This window comes from Macaca nemestrina, chromosome X (genome assembly GCF_043159975.1).
Source record: "Macaca nemestrina isolate mMacNem1 chromosome X, mMacNem.hap1, whole genome shotgun sequence".
Classification (NCBI taxonomy): Eukaryota; Metazoa; Chordata; class Mammalia; order Primates; family Cercopithecidae; genus Macaca; species Macaca nemestrina.
The window spans coordinates 157579537-157606463 of NC_092145.1; the positions used below are offsets into that span (position 1 = coordinate 157579537).

At 39.2% G+C, this 26927-nt stretch overlaps 1 long non-coding RNA gene across 2 annotated transcripts; it reads right to left on the reverse strand.

The window, feature by feature from the left end:
- Positions 1-820: 820 nt before the first annotated feature.
- Positions 821-22695, reverse strand: LOC105478071 (uncharacterized). Of its 2 annotated transcripts, XR_985137.3 has the most exons (4): positions 22490-22695; positions 10516-10728; positions 4934-4980; positions 821-3413 (listed from the first exon to the last, which is right to left on the reverse strand). It is a non-coding gene; the product is annotated as an uncharacterized lncRNA (long non-coding RNA). The 2 variants fall into 2 exon arrangements; XR_985136.3 differs by having other exon boundaries at positions 821-4980.
- Positions 22696-26927: the final 4232 nt, after the last annotated feature.

Genomic DNA, 26927 nt, shown 5'->3' on the forward strand with positions numbered 1-26927 from the left:
GCTATTTTTCATTAATGTCCAGCAACATGAATTTTAAGACAATAAGAAAAAAACAAGCAAACAAAAAATCTAAGAGTTTCCATGTATAACAGGAGGCTCACACAGTCTTTTTTCATTATTTTATGTTATATAAGCTTTTGTGAAATATGTCAACATAATGCAATCACACATTTTCTGGGCTTGGCTGAGGGGTTGAAGTTTACAGTTTTTCCTCAAGATTTGGCTTTGAATCATTATAAAAATAGCTTATGTGTATAAACATTTTCTATCTTACTTTCTAGATGATGGTAGGAGATTGAGGTTCATTTTAAGTAAGTACTTAAAGGAAGAGATAAAAAATGATTTTCAGATGACTGGATTAAAACCCACTGCAGTTTTATTTTTTTAGTGTTGATTCTGGAAAAGTGAGACTTTTATTAGGCAAGGATTTAAACTAATAGGAAAAAAAAAACCACTGATATTTTGCTACAGAAAATACTGAATTTAATACATTCTTAAACAGAGAAAGATAATCTGTCTTGATGTCCTCCTTGCTGAAACAAGAGCAGGCACAAAAACCCACCCTGCAGCCAGGTGGCTGGAGGACAAGGGGAAGTAGGAGGAGGAGGAAGAGGAGGAAAGGAAGAGGAAGAGTAGGAGGAGAAGGAGAAGGAGAAAGAAGGAGGAGGAGGAGAGAAGGAGGAAAAGGAGGAAGAAGAGAAGGAGGAGGAGGAGAAAGAGGAGGAGAAGGGGAGGGAAAAGGAAAGGGAAGAGGAGAGGAGAGGGAGGAGACAGGAAGAGTATATCCCTTTGTGACTATCAAATTAGTTGTTAAAATGATAGCAATTCTTGGGAAGCGTGGAGGTAAAATGTGCACTCTCATAGGCTGGCATAGTGACAATATAAATTGAAAAAAAAACCTCTTTTAAGGGCATTTAAGGAGGAGAATCGGTCCCTGTTTGGAGAGGAAAAACAAGTTTCCAGCATTTTCACACACATAGCTGGAACTAACCTCTGACTTTGTGAAAAGCCTTTATTTCATAGTGTAACTGTTATAAATAACAAGACATAGAAATATGTTAGAATATGATATTCTGTATAATGTAATATATATTAGAATAGAAGATAATGAAAAAATAAAAATTATTTGCAATCTCATTCCTCAAAGATAAATATTCTGAACAAGTCCAGATTTTGGTTAGTGTGCATGCACACTATGTAATTGCAGTTTGGATTATAAATCAGATCATGTGGTTTAAAGTTCACCTCCGCCTCCCAAAACCCCAATATGTGATTTGCATAGCTCAACATTAGTCAGCCCCATCCTACGGATGTATAGATATGTCATTAAGTATTTAATCCTATCTTGGGGGACACTTAGACTGTTTCACAACTTTGCCCACCTCTGCAAACAATCCCCATAGTCTCTGAAATTCTGAGATATGGAATGGCCACAGTGAAGTGTATGAGCATATTTAAGACTCTTGCAAAACATTTCCAAAATGCCCTTCAAAGAGATTTTTCCAATTTGTATTGTCTCCGTGACAGCCTATGAGAGTGTACATTTTACCTCCACGCTTCCCAAGAATTACTATCATTTTAACAACTCGTAATTTGATAGCCACAAAGCGGTATGCTCTTCCTGTCTCCTCCCTCTCCTCTTCTCTATCCTCTTCACTCTCCTCATTCTCCTCTTTCTTTCTCCTCCTCCTCCTCCTCTTCTTGCAGTAGCACAAATAATAACTTAAAAAGAGATCTTGGTTATTTTTTGTTTGGGTGTTGGTATTTGTGCAAACTCCCTGGTGATTCTAATGTTCAGCCAAGATTGAGTACTGCTGTTCCAGCTTGTGTCTCTGTAGACTTCACTCTACCTCCTTACTTTTATTATAAGATGAAATCTTAGATTGAATCTTTAGATGCAATCTTACTCCAACCTCTCATTCCCCCAAATGGTAGGAGTAAACCCCCAAATTCCAATCACTATGCTGAGTTGAGCCATCAACATCCCTAATTTGCCTCAACTTATTTTATGCACACCAGCACTGAGACAGACCCCACCTTTTGTAAAGTCACCTGTCTCGATGACCTCCTCCTCTTCCTCCTCCTCATTCTTCTTCCTTTCTTCTTCTTTTCTTCTCTCCCTTTCTTTTTGCTCCTTCTCCTCCCGATCCCCTTCTTCTTTGCCAAACAACCTAATTTGGCCATCTCTTGGAAGAGTTTTATTTCTTGTTTTGTCCTTACATTTCTTTTTAAAAGTTTTTAACTGACATAAGATAATGTAGGGGGTACATAGTGAGGTTTTGATGCATATGATGAATACTGATCAGATTAGGGTAATTAGCATATTCATCATCTCAAACACATATCATTTCTTTGTGTGGGGAAAGTTCAGTTCCCTCTTTCTAGCTATTGGAAACTATAGAATATATTTGTATTACTATAGTCATCCTACAGGGATGTAGAACACTAGAACTTATTCTTCCTTTCTAGCTGTAATTTTGTATCCTCTATATACTGAGCTGTTCAGCCTTAGTTTGCTGAGCAGTAAGAATTAATCTACATAGCAAGCCTTAAATACAGCAAATACATAAGAAGGCATTAATATTGTTCTAAATATAACAAATACTTTGTTCACAGTTATCATTTTTCTATTTTGTTTATGGAACTGCATTTTTGGAAGGTACAGTAGTGTTAAATTGTTTGTAGTTGTATTTTTCAGTTTTTTTCCTTTGTTATTCACTCTTCTTTGTGTTTAGAAAGTCACTCTTCTTTCTGACATGAGATATTGCTCACATACTTTTATAATATTTTTCATCTTTAAATATTAGAATTTGGTCAGGTGCAATGGCTCACACCTGTACTCCTAGCAGTTTGGGAGGCTAAGGTGGGAGGATTGCTTAAGGCCAAGAGTTCAGACCAGCCTGGACAATGCAGTGAAACCATCTCTACAAAAACTTTTTTTAGAAATTAGATGGGTGTGGTGGCGCATGCCTGTAGTCCCTGCTACTTGGGAAACAGAGGAAGAGGATTGCTTGAGTCTGGAAGCTGGAGGCTGCATTGAGTTATGATTGTGCCACTGCACTCTAGCATGGGTGGTAAAGCAAGACCTTGCTTCTAAAATATAGATATAGACATATATGTATATATAATGTATTATATATTATGTATATAAACTGAAAGCATTTGGAACTCACTGGAGTATATGGTGTGAAATCAAGATCTAACTTTGTTTTACCTGAATATTAAACCAATTATTCTAACATCATGTATTAATTTGTTCTCATGCTGCTATGAAGAAATACCCAAGACTGGATAATTTATAAAGAAAAGAGGTTTAATTGACTCACAGTTCTGCATGGCTGGGAAGGTCTCAGGAAACTTACAATCATGGTGGAAGGCACATCTTCACAGGGCGGGAGGAGAGACAATGAGAGCTGAGCAAAGGGGGAAAAACTCCTTATAAGACTATCACCCCCAATGATTCAGTTACCTGCCACTGGGTCCTTCCCACGATATGTGGGGATTATGGGAACTGCAATTCAAGATGAGATTTAGGTGGGGACACAGCCAAACCATATCACACCATGTAGTAAGTAATTTATTATTTCCTCAGTGACCATAAATGTCACTCACATTAAATACCCATGTGAGTTTCTGTTTTCTGCTTTATTGTAGGGTGTCTTACAACATATTTTAGTGTGAAAACCCATGCTTTCTTATGTTTTCCATATTGTTATATGTGTTCACACTAATTTTTGTCTATAAATAAATTTCATTTACTAAATATTTATCACCAAAAATCATTGAGATTTTAATTGGATTTCTTCTAAAAGATGAATCAAATTTTTCGTATGTATTCTTTATAACATTGTGTTTTCCCATGCAAGGACATATATGTTTCCAGGTTTTCAGCATCTTTGTAGAAGCCTTGAACGCTTTTGCTAAACTTTCTTGGGAAGGTCTTGTTTATTTGCATCTTTTTCGGCTGAACTACTTAATTGGTCATATTGCCTGTGAAAAAATATAGCTTTCCCTCTCTTCCCGTAGTTATATCTCTGGCTTCTTTTTCTTGTTTTATTCTACTTGCCACTTTCCAAAGTTGTGGTTGGCAATGTTTCTGATTCTTAGAGAAGAAAAATGTCCCTAGGACAGTCTTTTGTAGGTAATGCTCAGAACTCTGGTTCTGATTTTAGCAGATTGTCTAAAAAATAAAACAACAAGGACTTCTGTGTTGAAGAAAATGTGCAACCTGTAGCCAAAAGAAAATGTTCATCGCCTTTAAGAAGAATCTTCCCAAGTCTAGATTACTAAGTGTACTCTGTTTTTGAGAAAGGTTGTTGAAATTGAGCAAGGGCATCCTCACACCTTTATGCATGAGCAGTGCTCTGGAATGGGCTCATTCTGACTTTTAGGAGCTAACCATGAAACATCCAGGAATTGTGTGAGCCATCTGTCCAACCATTTGTAGCTCGAAATGAACATAGTGGGAGAATTTACACCATGGGAATTGGCAAACACCATTAATAAGTGTGTGTGTATTTTGAGAGCTGGTTTGCTTAGTACATCACCTATTATATAGATAATCTCATCCATGCCTTTATTTGATAAGGGGCATATTCTATATGCCAAACAAGGTAAAAAGAGTTTAATAAAAATTTCAGTAATTAAGGCAAAGTTTCAATGAATAATTATGCCAATAACCAATTGATAATGCAGTTATGATCAGTACTATAAAAGTCAGATGCTGTCAGAGTTTATAAAACAGATGTGTGGTGAAATCTGATGCAAGATTTCCCCTAGGAAATGACGTGTCGACTTTGACCATGCCACTTTGCAGGACTCTTGGTCTATCTCATAAATACATAAACAGTTGTTTCCTGACTGGATTTACCTGCATCACATTCAAGGAAAGCATATTTTATTTTAATAGCTTACCACAATCAATAGAACTCACTTCTGTGGGTACGTCCAGGCCTCAGGATTGACTGGCAGGAGGGAGATCTAAGATGGAAAGAACAAGATAGAGCATTGAGAGTAGAATATGCAGGAGAGTCTCTGCCATCTCTTCTGAAGGGTTTGCCATTTCAAGACTTCCCAGGTTTGCTTTCTCACAAATAAAGTGACCACCAAGTTTTGCTGTTTGGTGTTCAGATACATAATTCTCTCTGTGTGGCAGACTGCTCCCCAGAAAATAAAAAGAATGAATTCCATTGTGTATGTGGACCACATTTGCTTTATCCAATCTGTCATTGATAGGCATTTAGGTTGATTCCATGACTTTGCTATTGTAAATAGTGCTACAATGAACATTCACGTGCATGTGTCTTTATGGAAGAATGATTTATATTCCTCTGGGTATATACCCAGTAATGGGATTCTGGGTCAAAGGGAATTTCTGCTTACTATGCAGCCATAAAAAAGAATGAGATCATGTCTTTTGCAGGAACATGGATGGAACTGGAGGCTATTATCCTTAGCAAACTAACACAGGAACAGAAAACCAAATACTGCATGTTCTCACTTATAAGTGGGAGGTAAATGATAAGAAATTATGAACACAAAGAAGGAAACAACAGACACTGGGGTCTACTTGAGGGGGGAGGGTGGGAGGAAGGAGATGAGAGAGGGAGGGAGGGAGGGAGGGAGGGAGGGAGGGGGGAGGGAGAGGAGCAGAAAAGATAACTCTTGGGTACTGGGTTTAATATGTGAGTAATGAAATAATCTGCACAACATGCCCCTGTGACACAAGTTTACCATTGCAACAAACCTTCACAGGTACCCTCAAACCTAAAATAAAAGTTAAAAAAAAAAAACTAATGAATTTCACATGGTTTGAAAAGAAATGAAATAAAAATATAACTCGGAGTACTTCATATTCTCTAACTTCCCACCCAAATTAATTCTACATACATATTTAAGTAGGTTCTTGGAATTTTCCCCCCTCCATGACTGCCTTTTTTGCTTTCAGTTTGTCAATAACCCAAGGTACCAACAGGGTTTACTTTACCAAGCATTATTCATGTTCCCTTTATGCAATAGAAGCACCATTTTTCTATTGTATTTGCTGTTAAGATAGCCGATGAAATATCAGAACAACATGTTTATGAATGAGTTGTTTTTAATTGAACTCAAACTTTAGTTCTTAGCAACAGAATTCCAAGTATAGTTGGCCTTGCATGACAGTTTGAACAAAAAGGGATGTGATAATTCAATGTTGTTCCATATATTTTAGTTTCAGTCATTTACACTTTTCCATATTGGGTGAATACCTACCATTGAACATGATTTACCATCTGGTGGAAGAAATGAGACAGACGCCCCAGTGAGTGTTGACAGGCTAGATGACCCCCTATATGCTCATTAGCAGAGGTAGATGAGGGAGCTATAAAGGGAATAAATTTGGGTTAGAAACGGGGTCTTAGAAGAAAAGTCACTCAAGGATGACTTTGATTTGTACAAGCCCCTTTAGAAGGGAATTGTCAGCTTGAGCCAGACCCAGGGATGTGGTTCTTTAGGGTGATTTTGGGAAAGAATGAGTGGTTCAGTTTGGCTTAAAGATGGGTTGTATGGGGTTTGGGGTAGAAGAAAATGCTGGACATGATGTGCTGCATTTTGTTTACTTTTTTATTTTACTTATTTATTTTTAGAGACAGGCTCTCGCTCTCACTCAGACTGGAGTGCAGTGGTGTGATCATAGCTCACTGCATCCTTGACCTCCTTGGTTCTAATGATCCTCCAATCTCAGCCTCTCAAGTAGTTGGGAATACAGGTGCACACTACCATGCTTGGCTAACTTTTTAAATTTTTTGTAGAGACAGGATTTTACTATGTTGCCCAGACTGGTCTCAAACTCCTAACCTCAAGAGATAATCCCAACTTCGTTTCCCAAAGTGCTGGCATTATGGCTGTCAGCCACTATTCCCAGCCCCTGTACTGCATTTTAAAGCATGTTCCATATTGGAATTAATTGGATAGTCAATATGGAGCAGTTGTGGGGTTTTTGTTTGGTTTAGCAAGATACTTTGGAATATGTAATCAGTAAGGAATTTAAACAACATTAAATAACATTAACTAAGCATGGCGACTTTGATTGATTTGCATTAGACAAAATTAATTGGCTTCCTCATAAAAATTAGTTAGGTGGTGCTTGTCAGATCAGTGAGAAATTTCACGAAAATTAATAGGGGATTGAGTTGGATTGATTTCCATTATGCAAAATTAATTGATCACCTGGTCAAAATTAGTTAGGAGGTGATTGTCATGATTTAGACAAGGATTAATAAAAGTTTGATATAAAGTGGTTCTAGAGAAAATAGAAATTGGGAAAAATAGTTGCAAAATATAAGAGAGCTTCTTAGAATTTGGTGATTGTCTGCTTGTAAAAGAGGAAATATAAGTTTCAAAAAATATTTGAACCTGAGTGACTATGAGTAACAGGTCTCATTCAACCAGGGTGGGGATGTTGAAAGGGGGACTGTTTTTCTAGATAATGAATTGAGGGTATCATGCAAACATTTAAAAATAACAAAGACAGATATCCATTCAATATCACCAGATTCAGAAACAATCACATTAAAATGATTTTTCTTTTCTATTATTTTAAAGTTCAGTTTCCTTGACTGTTCAATATTTATTAGTATGTTCGAAGCCAAAGACACAAAGAGAAGAAAGCTTAGAGTATGAGGACAAAAATGAAAGTGTAGCCAGGTACAAAAAGGATTTGGAGACACAGAGCAAAGTGTTGAAGGAAGTACACTGGGAATTTTTATTTGGGTTTTGAGATCCAGTTATTATAACCCCAAGTGTGCGCTGGTTGCAGTTGCTGAAAGGTTTATTAGCTTCCTGTAAAACCTTCCTTTATTAGCCCAAACTGAGGCAATGCAGCTTCAAACAAGAAAATCTGCCTTTGTCAAAAAGTGCACTCAAATCAGCTTAGAGAACCACAGGCCAGAGAACAGTCCCAGCTGGCCTGCAAAACTGCACCCTTTACTGCTGAGACCCCACTGTGATTCATGGCCCATGGGGTCATCCAGCAGGAATTGGGGGCACCGCAGCCCACTGGAAGGAAAGCCCAGAAATAATGGCTCCCTGCAGGTATTCACAACAAAGACTCATAAGAGGTATGGAGACAACCTCAGGGTGCAGCTTTTACTGAGTCCATGGACATGACTCAGACTCTGCTTCTTCCGCTGTGAGCCACAAAATTAGCACGAGAAAAATTAAGAAGGATTAAAAAAAATCACGTTTGCTTTTCAAGAGAGGGGAGACTCAATGTGTTCAGTTTTCATCATCACGAATGGTATATGTTCAATGAGATGAAGGAAATTCTCATTAGTTGAAAGGTTTAATTGATCTTGGTGCAGCCCTTATGCCCACAAAACAACTGCCCACTGCCAGTTAATTTGCCAGGATAAATAAAGCAAGCTGGACCCGTTCGGGCTTGGTGCATGGCTTCAGTGTTAAGGGTGGAGCCCACAAAAGCTTGCACTTCTCCCAAATCTCTTTAAAGCTCTTTCCACATGCCTATAGAATGAATCACGTTGGAGCTGAAATCTCTAGTAAGTGCACTAGTAAAGTAAGAGGTCGAGATGAATTATATACTTGTATGCAGTTGCAGTCCATCAGATTTTTTATTTTATTTTTCGGTAACTGTAACCATGGGAGCACAAAGGAAGGTCAGGCAGAACAAGAAGTACTGCCGTAAGATTTGAAAAACCCTTCATTATAATTTTCTCATTTTATTAGAAGATGTGTAATGACAGAAGCCACGTAGACCAAGGATACTAAAAGATTTAACAAAAGTCATGCACCAACACATGACCAGATGAAGCCTGGATAAGAAAACATTCAGACAGACAGAAGGGAATCCTATGATGGAAGTGATAAGAGAGCATTATTAAGGCAAAAAATAATCAAAATAATATATATAAACACTTACTGATATTGTTGCAGTGTACAGTGTTGATGTCAAAGAAATGTTCGACAACCACATTAAAAAATGGGCAAACAGCCAGGCACAGTGGCTCACACCTGTAATCCCAGCACTTTGAGAGACTGAGGCAGGCAGATCACTTGAGGCCAGCAGTTTGAGACCAGCCTGGCTAACATGGCGAGACCTGTCTCTATTAAAAATACAAAAATTAGCCAAGTGTGGTGACACATGCCTGTAGTCCCAGCTACATGGGAGGCTAAGGCGGGAGAATTGCTTGAATCCAGGAGGTAGAGGTTGCAGTGAGCTAAGATCATGCCTCTGCACTCCAGAATGGGTAACAGAGCAAGATACTATTTCCAAAAAAAAGAGAAAAAAAAGAAAAAAAAGAAAGAATGGGCAAAGGATATGGACAGACACATCTAAAACAAAGACATACACATAGCCAACAAACATGAAAAAATACTTCATATTACTAATGATCAGAGAAATGCAAATTAAAATCACAATGGAATTCCATCTCACACCAGAATGGCTATGATTAAAAAGTCAAAAACAACAGATGCTCCCAAGATTGCAGAGAAAAGGGAACACTTATACATGGTTAGTGGAAATGTAAATTAGCTCAGCTACTGTGGAAAGCAGTTTGGAGATTTCTCAAAAAATGAAAACAGAACTACCATTCGACCCATCAATCCCCATTACTCAGTATATGCTCAAAGGAATAAACGTTGTTCTACCATAAAGGCACATGCACGTGTACGTTCGTTGCAGCACTATTCACAATAGCAAAGATAAGGAATCAACTTAGATGCCTATTAAGAGCAGACTGAAGAAAGAAAATGTGGGTGCATATACAACATGGAACACTATCAAGCCATAAAAAGAATGCGATTGTGTTCTTTGCGGCTACATGGATGGAGCTGGAAGCCATTATTCTAAGCGAATTAACACAGGAATGGAACAGGAAACAAAATACCACATGTTCTCACTTATAAGTGAGAGCTAAGCATTGAGTACACATGGACACAAAGGTGGGAACAATATACACCAACTCCTACTTGAGGGTGGAGGGTGGGGATCAAAAAACTACCTATGGGATACTATACTTATTACCTGGGTGATGAAATAATCTGTACACCAAATCCCTGTGACGTGCAATTTATCTATTTAACAAACCTGTACATGAACTCTCTGAACATAAAATAGAAGTTGGAGAGAAAAAGTAAGTAACAATCAATCAATCAATCAATCAATCAATCAATGTATGAGACTTACCTGAATGCTATAATATTTTATAACAAATGAAATACATATTCTTTGAGCAATGCAGAAATAAAGTTTTTTGTTTAATTGTACATCAAACAATTTATAAGGTGATTTCTGCAAAAGATAAGGCTACAAAATATATTGCTTTTGCAGAGAGATCATTGAAAAACTACTAAGATAATTGGCAAAAAGAGCAAGCGTTCTTGAATTAAGAAAATGGAAAGATAACTCCAGTATGCTAAGTGAATGATATTGACTAGTGCTTCCTCTAGGTTCCCAGGAATGCCTGATGAAGCAGACAGTATTTGTCCATTTTCTGTGTGCGAATTGGGACTCACAGAAAGCAGATGATGTGAATAGCTGTCAAAAGTTGGTCCCTTGGAGTCAGATGTGGGTACAGCTCAGCTGTGCCACTTTCCTTGGTGGTGATATTGGTTCATTCTTGTGCCTATTGTGCAGCCATGGGCTGCAAATCTAGAATTAGAGCTGAGGTCTTGGCAGCTGCAGATATTCTGCTCTTTTTATTACTCCTTGATCCTCCTGCAGAGAGTCTGACACAGAAACAGGAGAATTAGTATATGTACTTCAGCATTTAAACAGGATCCGACATCAACTTGTAGCTGCTTTCCCAATAGTTCATGCAAACAGAAGACTTCTAAACATGTCATGTCTCTGTTGGGTCAAATAAAGTGGCTCCATTCTGGAATTTTCCTTAACCATATTTTAGTGTGTATTTTCTGATATTTTCCTTAACATTACTTAGAATATTAATGACTCTTGACTGAGTATCTTGAGCTAGGTACTGGGCTGGGCATTTTGCACTGAAGTCTACAGTCTTTCAGAAAACCCCAGAGGTGTGTATGCACTACATGGCCCCAAGCCCAAGTTGAGGGAGAGAAGGGAACTAGTTTTAGGTGGCACTTCTAGGAAGAGGTGAAGCTGAGTTTTGCACTCTTGCCTGTAAACAACAAATCTCAACAATGTTTAAGGTTTATTCCATAGTGAATGATAATTATTATCAACTTTAGGATTTCTGGTGTGGTTCCTGCATGTCAGTCATAATGAAAAGCAACAACATGGATGACCTTCCAGACAATGTACTCTGAATGCACAATTTTAACTGGCTCAATATATACATATATATATATTGAGCAATGCAGAAATAAAGTTTTTGCTTAATTGTGCATTGAATAATTTATGAGGTGATTTCTGCAAAATATAGGGCCAGAAAATGTATTGCTTTTGCTGAGAGGGCATTGAAAATCTGCTAGAATAATTAGCAGGAAAAGCGAGGTCCTTGAATTGAGAAGATGGAAAGATAGGGAACATTTCTTCATGGCTGAAAGTGTCATTTTGCCTGGCTGGAAAAGATGAGAACCATGATTAAGGGGTATGTCAACCAAGAGATAACATTTTAGTCCGTTCTGTGCTGATATAAAAGAATACCACAGACTGGATAATTGAAAATGAGCAGAAATTTATTTCAGTCATGGTTCTGGAGGCTGGGAAGTCTAAAATCAAGGGGTTGCATCTGGTGAGGGCCTTCTTGCTGTCTCCTCCCATGGAGAAGGCATCACATGGTGAGAGAGAACAAGAGATCAAACTCACAACCTCAAAGGCTTTTATAATCCATTCATGAGAGTGGCGTTCTCATCACCTAAACACCTCCCAAAAGTCCCCACCTCCCAACACTGTTGCATTGAGAATTAAGTTTACAACATATGCTTTTTAGGAGACACATTCAAACCATAGCAGATACTCATAACAAACTTTTTAAACGTATATTCGTGTATTCCATTAGGCAAATATAGGTGTTATATATATTTATATTATATATGATATTCATATTTAATATGTAAATATATTATGTAAAATATATAAATATACGTTATATATGATATTTATTTTATATAAATGTATATATTATATATAAATATATATTTATATAAAAATTTATATACATATATTTTATATATTTATATATAAATATATAGAAAATATTTCATTCCAATATATATTCCATTCTAATATTATATATATAACTTCAATATATTTCTAGATATGTTTTATATGTTTTATGTGTTTCAAGATAGATACAGATATTGGTACAACAAAGATACATAACTTTTCATGGCTCAGGAGTTCATTTCTTTTTAGCACTGAATAATATTCCATTGTTGATAAATTGATGTTGAGGAAGGCTATACATTTATAGGGACAGGGGTTCTGGGGAACTCTTTGTACCTTGTGTTCAGTTTTGCTATGAGCTTAAAACTGCTCTAGAAAATAAAGTCTATTAAAAATTATGTACCAATCAAGCTAAACTATGAAAAACTAAATTTTGTTAAATCTAAAATATTCCCTTTCTTAAAAAAAAAAAGTATAATGTCATCTTCTTTGCTGAGACAAAAGGGAAACATTAATTATTTTCTAAGAAGTATGGGTATGAAGACTCTTCTCTTTAGGTCTCTAAAACTTCTTTGTCTGTTCCTTCTGTATAAGCAGAACTTTGGGTGCCTGGCTTCCTCCATCAATGGGCCATGTGGGTGGACAAAAGAAAGAGCAAGGTTCTTGAATTGAGTATTAGTTCTTTCTCCTGCTATTGGAGCCACGGTGGAGTGAAAAATGCTTTGTACAGTGGAAAGGTGCAATGTTGAGTCAAACTGTTTTGTTTATTCAGTTGACATCCTTTGAGGAAGCACCATGGCAAGGCTTGTGCTTCTGCAGATCCTGGACTAAAATTAGAATAAATATGCAGTTCTTGCTGGTGCAAGGCCAGCATTAGATGCCTCCCATGGGTAAAATTCCCAGAGAAAAATAGGAATCTGAGTATTCAATACATCCATCTTAAAAGCTAAAGCAAAACCCAATTTTCATCAGTTTTAAATTTCATTCCTTAAAAGAATTAAAAATACAATTATACTTTTTAAAAACACATAGATTCCCTCTCATTCTATTTGTAAGCCTTGTTATATCCATGTGATTTATGTATGATTCCACAGAAGTAGACCCTGAGAGGAAGAGCTCCCAAGAAACCTGTAGGAATGTTGGTGAAACCAGCCGGGGTCGGGTAGGGGAGAAACATAAATCAAGCAAGGTGGGATCTCAGGCCAAGTTGTAGGGAAGAAAAGTTTCATTTTGCATACTTCAAATCAGTGCCTGCACACTAATTTTTATACATTTTAAACACAGGTTACCATCATTTTAGCTCAGCGTTCTGTGTGCAATTGATAGCAATTTTCTCATAATTAACTAATGTGTTCTCTTCATGAGCTCACTCCCAAATTGTTGGCCATATCTGGTCTATACCCTGGAATGCATCATTTCTGCACATCTCTCTGAAAGATAAAATTTCAGTTTGTTTCCAATTTGTTAATATATTACTCCCTTCCTCCCTCCTTAAATTTTTGTGCTAAATTTTCTAAAGCTTGGTCCCTAAATTATGTCCTGGTGATAGAAGAACCAAGAACAGGTAATATATCATGTTCCTTAGCCCACATGTGGTTATCTGGACCTGTTATATGGTCTTGTCTTGCTGACCACCTAGTTTCATTCTTGAAAGATAACTTCCCTTGAATCTACTTTTCCAAACCTTTACTCATTCTATGATCTTTGTGAGAAGGATTTCTGCACTTTTCATAGTAGGGCAGAGCTACATCTTGAACTATCAACACACATGTGAAATCATCCCTACAAACTTTATAAAATTTATCAGGGAAAAAAGAAGGGGGAGAAATGAAAATAAACCAAGCTCACAGCACACTCAACACTCATCCTGAGGTCAGCTTACTCCCTGACCTGCTTCGTCATAGTTGTTTGGTGCCTCTTGTCCTAGAATCACATAGACCTTTGATTAGAGTTCCCTTAACTACTTTGTAGACAACAACTTCAACATTATGAAACAAGTTTTCCCTCTGAGATATTCTTTCAGGCCCTGCATACTGATGAAACTACTGATGCCAGCTGGTCTGAAGGACACCACAAGAAGCTAACACACCAAAGAATGCAGTTTCCATATCCTGATGACTTCATCCTCCTTACCCAAAGCAGTCAATGACCCGAATTTTCCAGCTCCTTATCCTCTACAATCCCTTTAAAAACTACAGCTCAGGATTCCACAGGGAGACAGATTTGAGGGTCTTCTCCCATTTTTCTCACTCAGTGTCCTGCAAAAATTAAGCTCTTTCTCTGCTGCAAACCCTGCTGTCTCAGTGTATTAGTTTGTTACTGCACAGTGGGCATATAGACTCTGTGGTCCTATAACACATAGTCCAAGACAGCTGTTGTTGGGTAAGTCTTTCAGGTCCTACTTGTCTGCATACAAAGTTTCAAAAGGGAGAAGACTATAAGATGTTACTTCACTGGCTACAAATAAAATGTCTTAGAAAAACTCCCATGTTACTTTCTTCAGTCTTCCCAGTGGTTCTCAAAGTGTGGTACCTGGACCAGCCTCATCACCTGGGAATTTGTTAGAAATGCAAATTATAGAATCCTTCCCTAGACCCGCCAAATGAGAAGGAGTGGGACCCAGCATTCTGTGTTTTGACAAGCCCTCCATAAGCTTCTAATGCTCCCTCGACATTGAGAACCACTGGTTAGGACTGCTATCTCTCTCATCAAATCTCATTCAGATCATGATCTAATTAGCAAACAAGACTGTGAGTCATTCCGGGACTGACCTGCCTTTTTTTCTTTATATATACCAAAGCTTTCTGTGTTTCAGCTGACTAAATGGGTGGAATTCAGGAAGGAGCAGCCAGTTTATGAGGGCACTGTGAAGATTTAACATATTATGGTGGGGTTGCAGATTAAATCCACACAGGGACTTAAAAAAATTGAAACATTACAATATAAGACACAGAGATCAAACATTTCCAAGCTTTAAGAAAATCTAAGACTGAACACAGTGGCTCATGCCTATAAATTCTAGTACTTTGGGAGGCTAAGGTGGAAGGATTGCTTGGGGCCAGGAGTTTGAGGTTAGCCTGGGCAACACAGTGCAACTTTGTGTCTACAAAAAAACTAAAAAATTTAGCTGGGTTTGATGGCATGTGCCTCTAGTCCCAGCTACTTGGGAGGCTGAGGCAGGAGGACGACTTGGGCCCAGGAGTTTGAGGCTATAGTGAGCCATGATTGCACCACTGCTCTCCAGCCAGATGAACAGAGCAAGATCCTGTCTCTAAAATAATAATAATAATAATAATAAAATTTTAAAAATAACAAAAGAGAAGATCTAAGAAAATTGAAAGAATGGTATCAGAATATAACTTGGGCAAGTGATAACTATATAAAAAAGAGGTAGTGGTCCACAGACTACTTTCTAAACCTCTGTGTGTCTCCCCATTCAGCAAGCCGCAAATAACAACATGCACCTGTAAATTAGAGTCAAGTGAGTTTCATCAATGACTAAAGCAAGGCTCCATTAACCTATTTACAACAAAGATAGCAGCCCACTTTGAGTCTTGTGGGTCTCACAGTGGGCTGCCATCTTGGTTGTAAATAGGTTAATGCCTCCAAGGATCATTTTCTCAGAGTTAGACTCTCTTCCATGGTGAATGTTTTACAGCATTCCTTTTACAAAAATGTAATGAAAACCACTGAAAATGAGCACAAATAATTTTCAAACATATACTTGAGGCTGTAACTGCAATGTAAAACAGAAATGTAACAAGAAAGAAACTCTTATTTTAAAACACCATAGCATTTTAATAGGTAAATGATAAGACAGGGATGGGACAAAAGACCCACAGGTTTGCTGTAGGTACAATCATTGAGATAGATACCAGAACTGCCAACACTGATGTGTTGTGTTGGCAACTCAAATAGCAGCAGGAGGATTTCCATAGATGGTGTTTTCCAAAGTGGTGACTAGTCCTTGATCAGGTTCTGATCAAGGCAATTGACTGCAGTCAGTCCTCTGTTTCCACTGTTTCGCTTTCTTTTGAATTTCATGTTGATTAAAACTGTTCAAACGTGGATGAAACTGGAGGTCATGATGTTAAGTGAAGTAAGCCGGTCACTGGAAGACAGTGCAGATTTTTACTCCTGTGTAGGAACTCAAAAAAATGGATCTCATGGAGACAGAGTGTAGAATGATGGTTACCAGAGGCTGGGGAGAGGTCTCTCAGTGGGCCACCATCGTGAGTCTCACAGTGGGCTGCCTTCTTGATTGTAAATAGGTTAATAGAGCCTTGCTTTAGTCATTGATGAAATCCACTTGAATATGTGTTGAATACTTAGAACAATAGACAGCCACAGTAGGTATCCATTAATTTCAATAATTAGTATTTGCAACCAAATTTGTTCAGATGAGCAGTCTTCATGAAAACTAACTTTCTTGGGTAAGTAGGATGAAGCTGTTTATGAGTATAGCAGTGAGCCACTGAATGAATATACTCCTACCTAATAGATTATAACTTATGTCCTAGCTTATTGAGGCAAATTATAAACATATTGTTAACAGCAACCATTTGTCACACAATGCTAGGACTGTTGCAACCTTCTTGTTTCCTGCTGTCAAAATTAAATCTACGGCATGTACTCGTTGATCCTTCATGGAGGGAACTCCCCTTACTACTTTCAGTTTTCAGTTTATTTTTATTCTTAATTAACAAATAATAATTACATGTATTTATGGGTTAAAATATGATTTTTTTATACATTTATACATTGTGGCATTAACAAATCAGGCTAATTAAAATAATCATCACTTCACATATTTGTCATTTCTCTATGGTGAGAACATTTGAAATCCAATTTTTAAAGCAATTAAAAAATATACAATATATTATCAACTACAGTCACTGATACGGTTAGGTTCTGTGATTCCACCCAAATATCATGTCAAATTGTAATCCCCAGTGTTGGAGGAGGTGCCTGGTGAGAGGTGATTGAATCATGGGAGTGGACTTCCTTCTTGCTCCCCTTGTGATTGTGAGGGAGTTCTCATGAGATCTGATGGTTTAAAAGTGTGTGGCACTTCCCCGTTAACTCCTCTCTCTCCTCCATCACCATGGTAAGACATGCTTGCTTCCCCTTCATCTTCTGCCACGATTATATGTTTCCCGAGGCCGCCCCAGCCATGCCTCCTGTACAGCCTGCAGCACCACGAGCCAATTACACCTCTTTTCTTTATAAATTACCCAGTCTGACATAGTTCTTTATAGCAATGTCAGAACAAACAAATACACTAACCTTGTTGTGCAATAGATCACCAGAATTTATCCTTCCTGTCTGACTGAAACTTTGTACCCTTTGACCAACATACACCACATGCCCCCATCCTCTGACACCCACCATTCTACTCTCTACTTCTATGAGTTTGACGTTTTTAGATTTCACGTATGAGGGAGGTTACGCAATTTTTGTTTTCCATGCCAACTTCCAGGGCATGGAATGGTGTGGATGGTACACATGCCCCAAATTGGCTACAGAGCTGTGGGCAGAAAACTTGAAGACAGCTTGAGGGTATTTTGGAATCCAGCTACGAGACACACAGCAAGCTTGATGGGTCTTTAATGACAACCATTGGAGAAACAGGATAATATTCCTCCCTGCCTTTGTCCACTTGGGATTCTATAATAAAATAGAATACACTGAGTGGCTAAAGCAACAATCATCAACTTCTCATGGTTCTGGAGGCTGGAAGTCCAAGATCTGGGTGCCAGCAGATCCAGTCTCTGGAAAGGACTCTCCCTTTGGTTTGCAGGTGGCTACCTTCCTGTGTCTGCAAATGGTGGTGAGAGAGGGTGGGGAACGAGCTCTGTTATGTCTCTAATTGTAAGGGCACTAATCCCATCATGAGGGCTCCATTCTCATGACCTGTTTTTCAAAGTCCCCATCTTCAAATATCATCTGTCTTAGCCTTACAGGCTGCTATAATGAATACACCATAAAATGGGTGGCTTGTAAACAACATAAATTTATTCCTTCCATTTCTGGAGGCTGGAAGTCCAAGACCAAGTTGTGGCAGATTTAGTGTCTGGTGAGGACCGGCTTCCTGGTTCATAAATGGTGCTAGGTCCATCCTGGTTCGTAGACGGCACTATGTTCTTGCTGTGCCCTCACATGGTAGAAGTGGCAAGGGAACTCTCTGGATCCCTTTTTATAAGGGCACTCATCCCATTCATGAGGCTCCACCCTCATGACCTCATTACCTCCCAAAGGCACCACCTCCTAACACCATCACCTTAGAGGTGAACATTTCAACACATGAAATTTGGATGACACAGATGTCCAGATCATAGCACCATGATAGTAAAGATTGGGATTCCAAAACATATAAATTAGGAGAAGGTGAGTTAAACGTTCATTCCATTGCATTCCCTATCTGCCCTGTGGAAAGAGAATGCATGCCTATTGAAGTCAGATGCCTGCCTATTTAACTGGCATTTTCACTTGCTGGGTGTGGACGGTACACGTGCCCCAGATTGGTTACAGAGCTGTGGGCAGAAAGCTTGAAGGTGGCTTGAGGGCATTTTGGAATCTGGCTCTGAGGTGCACAGCAGACTTGATGGGTCTTTAATGACAACCAGAGACTTGGAAGTGGAGAGTGATCTTCTACACAACAGATGAGAATGAACTTCTCTCCAACATTTATTTGGATGAAGCAACTCAAGTCATCCATGGGACTAAATGCTCTAGCCTGTCAATACCCAGCTGATTGGAAATTCTTCTGGGAAGAAACCTTCTCATTCCCCATCTGGCAGGCTCCTGATGCCACTGCACCATTGGAGGTTCCTAAAATGCTCATCAACACAGTTCACTGGCAGCTAATTTTACCTAGGGATTTGACTCTTGACATCACTGAGTGGGTGGAGAAAAGCTTTCCATCTCTCATATATTTGGAAAGAAGACCAGAACTGGGCCATGTACACAGGAAGGGGGGGAATCCTGCCATCTGTAGCAATGGGACTGCTTTCTCAGGAAAAACTTGGTTTTATTAGGTTTAGAAAGTCTGCTCATCAGAACTACCAACTCATCCAGCAATCCCACTTACTGGATATCTACCCAAAGGAAAACAAATCATTCTACCAAAAAGATACCTGCACCCATATGCTTATTGTAACACTATTCACAATAGCAAAGATATGGAATCAACCTACGTGTCCATCAGTGCATGAATGGATAAAGAAAATGCGATATATATACACACCATGTGTATTAATCTGCTCTCATGCTGCTGATAAAGACAAACCCAAGACTGGGTAATTTATAAAAGAAAGAAGTTTTAATGGACTCACAGTTCCATGTGGCTGGGGAGGCCTCACAATCATGGCAGAAGAGCAGGCGACATCTTACATGGCGGCAGGCAAGGGAGAATGAGAACCAAGCGAAAGGGGAAACCCCTTATAAAACCATCAGATCTTGCTGAAGTTGCTTATCAGCTTAAGGAGATTTTGGGCTGAGACGATGGGGTTTTCTAAATATACAGTCATATCATCTGCAAACAGGGACAATTTGACTTCCTCTTTTCCTAATTCAATACTCATTATTTCCTTCTCTTGCCTAATTGCCCTGACCAGAACTTTCAACACTATGTTGAATAAGAGAGAGGGCATCCTTATCTTGTGCTGGTTTTCAAAGGGAATGCTTCCAGTTTTTGCCAAAGTCTCAGGATACAAAATCAATTGTGCAAAAATCACAAGCATTCCTATACACCTTTAACAGAGAGCTAAATCATGAGTGAACTCCCATTCACAATTGCTACAAAGAGAATAAAATACCTAGGAATCCAACTTACAAGGGATGTGAAGGATCTCTTCAAGGAGAACTACAAACCACTGCTCAAGGAAATGAAAGAGGACACAAACAAATGGAAGAATATTCCATACTCCTGGATAGGAAGAATCAATATCGTGAAAATGGCCATACTGCCCAAGGTAATTTATAGATTCAATGCCATCTCCATCAAGCTACCAATGACTTTCTTCACAGAATTGGAAAAAACCACTTTAAAGTTCATATGGAACTTAAAAAAAAAACAAAAACCCGCATTGTTCACACAATCCTAAGCAAAAAGCACAAAACTGGAGGCACCATGCTACCTGACTTCAAACTATACTACAAGGCTACAGTAACCAAAAGAGCATGATATTGGTACCAAAACTGAGATATAGACCAAAGGTACAGAACAGAAGCCTCAGAAATAACACCACACATCTACAACTATCTGATCTTTGACAAACCTGACAAAAACAAGAAACGGGGAAAGGATTCCCTATTTAATAAATGGTGCTGGGAAAACTGGCTAGCCATATGTAGAAAGCTGAAACTGGATCCCTTCCTTACATCTTATAAGAAAATTAATTCAAGTTGGATTAAATGTTAGACCTAAAACCATAAACACCCTAGAAGAAAACCTAGGCAATACCATTCAGGACATAGGCATGGGCAAGGACTTCATGACTAAAACACCAAAAGCAATGGCAACAAGAGCCAAAATAGACAAATGGGATCTTATTAAACTAAAGAGCTTCTGCACGGCAAAAGAAACTACAATCCGAATGAACAGGCAACCTACAGAATGGGAGACAATTTTTGCAATCTACCCATCTGACAAAGGGCTAATATCCAGAATCTACAAAGAACTCAAACAAATTTACAAGAAAAAAACAAACAACCCCATCAAAAAGTGGGCAAAGGGTATGAACAGACACTTCTCAAAAGAAGACATCTATGCAGCCAACAGACACATGAAAAAATGCTCATCATCACTGGTCATCAGAGAAATGCAAATCAAAACCACAATGAGATGTCATCTCACGCCAGTTAGACTGGTAATCATTAAAAAGTCAGGAAACAACAGATGCTAGAGAGCATGTGGAGAAATACGAACACTTTTACACTGTTGGTGGGAGTGTAAATTAGTTCAACCATTGTGGAAGACAGTGTGGAGATTCCTCAAGGATCTAGAACCAGAAATACCATTTGACCCAGCAATCCCATCACTGGGTATATACCCAAAGGATTATAAATTATGCTACTATAAAGACACATGCACAGGTATGTTTATTGTGGCACTATTCACAATAGCAAAGACTTGGAACCAACCCAAACGTCCATCAGTGATAGACTGGATTAAGAAATGTGGCACATATATACCATGGAATACTATGCAGCCATAAAAAAGGATGAGTTCATGTCCTTTGCAGGGACATGGATGAAGCTGGAAACCATCATTCTCAGCAAACTATCACAAGGACAGAAAACCAGACACCACATGTTCTCACTAATAGGTGGGAATTGAATAATGAGAACACTTGGACACAGGGCGGGGAACATCACACACGGGGGCCTGTTGGGGGGTGGGTGTCTGGGGGAGGGATAGCATTAGAACTACCTAATGTAAATGATGAGTTGATGAGTGCAGCAAACCAGCATGGCACATGTATACCTATGTATCAAACCTGCATGTTGTGCACATGTACCCTAGAACTTAAAGTATAATTTTAAAAAAAATCAGATCTCGTGAGACTTATTCACTACCATATGAACATTATGAGGGAGACCACCCCCATGATTCAATTGTCTCCCACTGGGTCCCTCCCACAACATGTGGGAATTATGGAAGCTGCAATTCAAGATGAGATTAGTGTGGGGACACAGCCAAACCATATCACCATGGAATATCACACAGCCCCACAAAAGAACGAAATCATGACTTTTGTAGCAACATGGATAGAACTGGAGGACATTATCCTAAGTGAAACAACTCAAAAGCAGGAAGACAAACACCCCATGTTCTCACTTATAAGTGGGAGCTAAATGCTGTGTAGACATGGACATAGACAGTGGAATAACAGACATTGGAGACTGGGAAAGGAGGGAGAGGGGGAGGAAGGTGAGGGATGAGAAATTACCTAGTGGATACAATGTACACTATTTGAGTAATAGTTACAGTAAAAGCCCGGACTTCAGCACTCTGCAATCTCTCCATGTAACAAAACTGTGCTGGTATCCCCTAAATCTATTAAAAAAAAAAAAAAACCTGTAAAAATTACAAATAAGAGGCCAGGTGTGGTGGCTCATGCCTGTAATCCCAGCACTTCGGGAGGCTGAGGCCAGTGGAATGCTTGAGTTCAGGAGTTCGAGAGCAGCCAGGGTAACATGGCAAAACCCAAAAAAAATTAGCCAGGCAAGTGGTACATGCCTGTAGTCCCAGCTGCTTGGGAGCCTGAGGTGGGAGGATTTCTCGTGCCCAGGAGATCAATGCCGTGAGCCAAGATCACACCACTGCACTTCAGCCTGGGCAGCAGAGAGAGACCCTGTCTCAAAAAAATAAAAAATAAAAGTAAAAATACTCAACCTTACCTTATTCTTAAATATCCATTGCTGTGTGGCTCTGGGGTGACTGTGCCTCCTGCGGTAAAAATGTACCAGCATTTTTCTGCAAGGAATGGGGAATAAATAGGGTTTGGAGAAACTCTTTACTTACAACGCAAGAGGATACGGGGAAAACCACAAGTCATTTTATTTTGGTTCCTTCAACAATGAAGGACTTCCTGTCTTTGAGGAAGGTGGCGCTTTCTGTGTGTGTGTGTGTGTGTGTGTGTGTGTGTGTGTGTGTGTGTGTGTGTGTGTGTTTGTGCATGCGCACACACGCTCATTAAGCATTTACAGTCCTGGAATGTTATTCTGACTACTCATAGCGACTCCACTTCCTGCCCACCCAAACAGTCATCCGTTATGGAAAATACGCCAGCCTCTGAAATATTTACCGGTGGCCCCGGAGTGCCACACAGGCATTTCTTATAAATACTCAACCTTCTGTTCAAGTCTCCAGGGGTCCCTTTTCTGTTTGGGTAGCAGGGTGAGTGTCCATGAATTGCTGACGCTGCAAGCTCCCCCATGTCCAGCTGCTCTGTGATATTTATTTTCCACCTCCACTAATTAACTTCATCCTCCTCTCAAAATGCAAGCACCAGGCAGCTTTAGAAAGATGGTGCAGTTTTGCAGATTGCAGGCTTCAACATGCAGGACTTTGTCGAGTGCGTTCAGAGGCTGGTTTTATTTAAGGAGATTTTTCATGGTGCAGCGATTCGGGGCAGCTACAGAGGTACCACTGGAAGGTGGAAAGCCACCTTGGAATGAAAGTCTCTGCAGGAATCAGCTGAGTGGCCTTGAATCAGAAAGGGATGTGGGGCAGATGTAAGGAGTTGACATTGAATTTGCACAATGCCGCCTTGTGTGTTTTCTTGCCTGTCTCCACGACCCTTCTCTAAAGCCACTTGGAAAAACTGGACACATTAGCTTGGCATGGATTTAACATCATGCTAGCTGGCAGAACTCAGTGATCCCTGAGCAAAGCCAAAGGGGTGATAAATTAAAGCCATGCTATGTTGGAAAGAGCTTCAGGGGGAAGCAGATTTATCAGTGCGAGGGATGTCTGTAGGCACAGCTGACATTGTCAGCTCCCCCCATTCCCCAGACAGACGGGGACAGGAAGAGTAAACTCATTATTAGATCTGTAATTCCTCTCGGGGATTTTACTGTGCTTCTCTAGCAAGCTCTAAGTGACAAGCATAATTTCTCTTTCAGCACAAACAGTTCTATTACAAATGTGATCTCTCTGGGCTTCCAGTATAAGCCCACTGCTACTGGCACGAATGAAAGACCTAGTAAAAGGAAAGTTATCTCTGCAAAATGTTGGCACTGCAGAGACTGGGGGTAAAAAGTTTGAAAAGGGGCAGTTCACGCACTCTTTCTTTACTACTCAGAAGGTATTATGGTAATGTTTGTGGCTACAGAGTCTATCTACATGTTTATTTGGTGGAAAATAAGACAACTCAACTGATTATTTAATTTATTCATTTGTTTTCATGAAACAGACTCTGTTTGGTACAAAAGCATCACAGTGAATAAAAGAAGAAAATATATGGTGTGTTCTGACAGCCTAAGTTCCGGCGCAGACATGAACTTGGCTGTTACATCGAAAGAGGAATTTCCATCCTAAAAGGGAAAGAGCTCTGATGCAAAGACCCTGTTACCTTAATGCTGTGCTTTTAGACAAGTTGGGAAGGGAACTGTGAGGAAGACAGGCCCCACATCTCCTGAAGCTACCACAGAATCTGATATTTTGAATGAGGACAAGGAGTCTTTGTTCTTATAGAACTAATCTGCTTGCAGTTTGCAGGACTCTGCAATGCTAAACAGACATAAAAATCACATAAATTGACTAGGCACAGTGGTTTGGTTCATGCCTTTAATCCTGATAGTTTTGGAAGCCGAGGTGGGAGGATCCCTTGAACCTAGGAGTTCAAGACCAGCTTGGGCAACATAGCAAGGACCGGTCTCTACAAAAAAAAAAAAAAAAAAAAAAAAATTATCCAGGTGTGGTGGCACATGCCTGTGGTCCTAGCTACTTGGGAGGCTGAGGTGGAAGGATTGCTTGAGCCCAGGAGTTCAAGACCAGCTTGGGCAACATAGTGAGACTTCATCTCTATTTTTTTTATGAAAATGAAAAAAAAAAGATATACATTCTATTTCGGAGACTGAGGTGGGAGGATCGCTTTGGTTCAGAAGGTCAACAGTGCAGTGAGCTATGATCGTGCCACTGGACTTCAGCCTGGGTGACAGAGCAAGATCCTGTCTTGAAGAAAGAAGGAGGAGGAGGGAGAAAGAGGAGGAAGAAGAAGAAGAGGAGGAGGAAGAGGAGGAAGGAGGAGGAGGAGGAAGAGAAATCACATAAACAGATCCAATTAGTACATCTGCCCAAGTCAAGATTTGTTCTACTGTGCAGAGTCTACTCTGTGTGTCTGCTATATTGGAAAACATACTGCATTGGGAAAAATATTAAAATTTGATCTTCTCAGACTTGTTAGGTAATTATAGGAGCTTCTCAGTCCTTCTTATGTTGTTCTTTCTTTACTTTTTCCTTCCTCATCTTCATCATCATTTTGGACCTCCTAAATTATGCACGAAGCACCCTCATGATTCAGGGTCCAACCTGAGATGCTGTATCTGCATCTCTCAAAACCCCAAGCATATGCATCCAAAGCTAATTGACGAGTGCTCTATTTCTTCAGGAATCAGTTCAGTTGGTTTCTGCCCATTGGTATTAACTACATGAGTTTTGGAGAGAAACTATCGAGTCTAAACATGGAAGTGTTGAAGTTAAGGTAACCATAAGAGAATTATTTATTTCACTAGCATTTTTTGAACATATACTATGTGCCAGGCAAGGTGCAAAGCCACATCTCTGCTTTCATGAAGCTAAAACTCTTTTGAGGAGAGGCAGACAGTAAATAAAGAATCTATGAGAAAATCACAGATGTTATGGGAGTTATAAAATAAATAAATGGAGGAATCAGGAAGAGAAACTATCCTGCCATGTGGGTCCCATAGGAAGGTGTCTCTAAGAAGGTGATATTTGAGCTAGTCTTTGAAGGCTGAGAATCAGGTAAACATGACAAGACCAGTTGAAATGATTCCAGGGAGAGGAACCTGCAAAAGCAGAGACCCAGAGTTTGAAAAGTGGTTGACCTGTCGGCCGATTACAGGCACAAGGAGCAGCCGCATTTTGGGGGCAGAAGCCTGAAAATGCAGAAACTCATTGGATATCCAAGGAGTTTGAATTATATTCAAGTGCAGAAGAAGGCCAAAGAAAAATATAAAACATGTTGGGATGACAGTTCTGGAATTCAGGAGATGAGTCAGGCTTGAAAATAGAACGAATAAGTATTCAACAAATACTTGTACATGCATGTTTATGGCAGCATGATTCACAAAATCTACAATGTGGAAACAATCAAAATGTCCATCAACTGGTGAGAATAAATAAATAAAATGTGGTACACCCATACAATAGGATATTATTCAGCTAAAAGGATAGATAAAGTAATGATATATGCAATTACAGAGATGAACTTTCAGAACATTATACTGTAGGTGAAAGAAGCCAGACACAGAAGGTCACCTACTCTATGATTTCGTTTATAGGAAATGTACAGATAGAGAAATCCACAGAGACAGAAAGCAGATTTTTGGTTGCTTTCCCTGCAGGGAGGGGCTGCTGCAGGGAAGCAGGATGAAGTGTAACTGCTTGACAGATTTCCATTTGGAGTGATGAAAATGTTTTGATCTATTGCTTCTAGGCCTTTTGGCTAAGATCAAGTGAAAATGTTTCGAACTGAATAGAGATGATGGTTGTACAACCTTACAAAGGTCTTAAACATAACCGAATTGTACACTTTAAAATGGTGAGCTTTTTGGTGAATTTTGGCTCAGTTAAAGAAATATATAACCTTAGATGTTCTTAACATTACTCAGCAGTTTCAGTAAGTAATTTTGGTTTAAGGAGGAAAAATGCTAATCACAAATAGATTTTATGAGTAATGACAAGGTCAATGGAAATCTATTAAGCCTTCGATGTTTCACATACATTATTTCACTTAACTCTCGTTGTCTGCCAGTATGATCCTTATCCATTGTCTGCATAAGATCCTTAAAGAAAACTCTCATACTGAGAATGAAAAAATCTTTGTGGAGCTATTTGTAGTGAAAAGGGTCTTTCCTGAGTTTTCAAAGCATGTTCTACCAGCAGCTGCAGATGCCTCCAATTTATAGGACAGTCCCCAGTGACTTTTGTTCACTGTATCTCAATATCCTAGCTTCTAGACTGACTCTTTCTTATTTATATGGATTGGGAAAAAATATGAGGATGGAGAGTAATTCTATCATATGAGGTTAGCTTCCCATGTTATAAATGCAGTGGTAAATTAGAAAACATGGAAGAGAGAGAGAGCGTTAG